The sequence below is a fragment of the Wasmannia auropunctata genome, unplaced genomic scaffold (genome assembly GCF_000956235.1).
Source record: "Wasmannia auropunctata unplaced genomic scaffold, wasmannia.A_1.0 LD336101.1, whole genome shotgun sequence".
NCBI lineage: Eukaryota > Metazoa > Arthropoda > Insecta > Hymenoptera > Formicidae > Wasmannia > Wasmannia auropunctata.
The window spans coordinates 687,498-689,430 of NW_012026789.1; positions in this window are offsets into that span (position 1 = coordinate 687,498).

Here is a 1,933-nt window from a genome sequence, read left to right on the forward strand (position 1 = left end):
TGCCACTATGGCAGAAAGAAAGAAGATTCTAATGGTAACCTTTAATGGAGAGTTGCGCTTATAGCGATGCTCTGTGTGCCTGGTGTATCTTCGCCGAGGGCAGCGTGATACGAAAATGAGCGAATTCTCATCGAAATCGGCGCTCTTATATACTAGTAGCTTGGTGGTGAAAGGGGCGAGGGGAAATGGGAATCTTCGGAAAATTAGAAAGTGGTGGATTGCCCTTTGAACTGTTTTCGGTTCCCGAATTCGCGTTTTCCGAAGAGTCCCATTGTCCGGCCACGTGCACCGTACGTGAGCGCGCGCGGAGCACGTGAATCGCGCTTGATCGTCTCTCGCAATCGTAGAGTTTAAACGAGAATTATATAATATCAACTTATTCTATATAATATTAAATGTATAACGCAATGTTAAACTGAGATTATAATATTAAACTATTATGTTATATAATGTCAAATGTATAACTCGATATCGACCCGGTATTATAATATTAAATTATTTTATATAATATCAGATGCATAACTTAATACTAAACTGATATTATAATATATGATATTAAATGTATAACGTAATACCAACGAGCGTTACAACGTCAAATCATCAATCTGTATGATGTTGAAAGTGTGATACTATAATATTTGATTATTACTTTAACATCGGACTGTTATTTTATATAATACTGAATATATAACATAATATCTGACTGACAGTATAACTCCAAATTATTACTTCATATAATATCAACGAATATTATACATCAAACCATTACTTTACATAATACGAACGCTAAACTATTATTTCGTATAACATTAAACATATAGCACGATATCGAACTGATATTATAGTATTAAATTATTATTTTATATAGCGTTAAACGCACAGCATAATATCAATCCGACACTATGATATTAAATCATTACCTTATATAATACTGGATGTACAACTCAACATTACTGAATGTTACAACGTTAAACTATTATTTCATATAATGTTGAGTGCATAACACAATGTCGAACTGATACTATGATGTTAAATTATTTCTTTATATGTTATTAAATGTGTAACATAATATCAATGATCCTTATAATATTACTTTATGTAATATTAAATGCGCGATATAATGTGAACGAATACTACAACGTTAAATTATTACTTTATAGTACTGAGTATATAACACAATGTCAGATTGTATAACATTAGATTATTACTTTATATAATATCGAAGGTACAGCACAATATTCGCGTTTGAGCGAATTATAAAAAGGGGGAAAGAACGAGAAACGGAAACGTATTCGAGAGAGGGAAACCACAAAAAAAAAAAAAAGGGGATATATAAGTTATTGAGCAATTCGCATACGCGTCGGACGCGACAGTAATTTAAAATATCCTACAGGGGAAAAAGTCTTGATTAAAAGTAAAACATTTGTAAAAGTTCGAATTGGGAATTATTTGGTAGAAATTCCGATGTTATTAGCAAAAATAGACGATGAATGTATTATATTTTGGGAGCTGATTTTCTTAAAAAGATAAATTTAGAAAATATTTTTGATTCCAGTTTTGTCAAGCAAGAATTTAATATTAAAAAGGATATAAATTGTTCTCGTATAAAAGATTGTTATGACGTTCCTGTAAATTTAAAATCTCTTTTTGAGGAAAATTCCAAAAATTTACGTGAAGATGAAAAAGGAATTTTTGCAAAATTTTTAAATGAATTTGAAGATGTGTTCTCGGAGAATGTTATCGCTGGGAATTGTCGGGTAGGGGAACATGTTATCAACGTAAAAGATTCTTCCCCCATAAAGCAGGCTCCACGACGAATCCCAATACAAATGAGAAAGGAAGTGAATAAAATTATTGAGGACATGAGAAATCAGGGAGTGATAGAGGAATCTTCAAGTCCATGGATTTCACCCGCAGTACTTGTAAAAAAAAA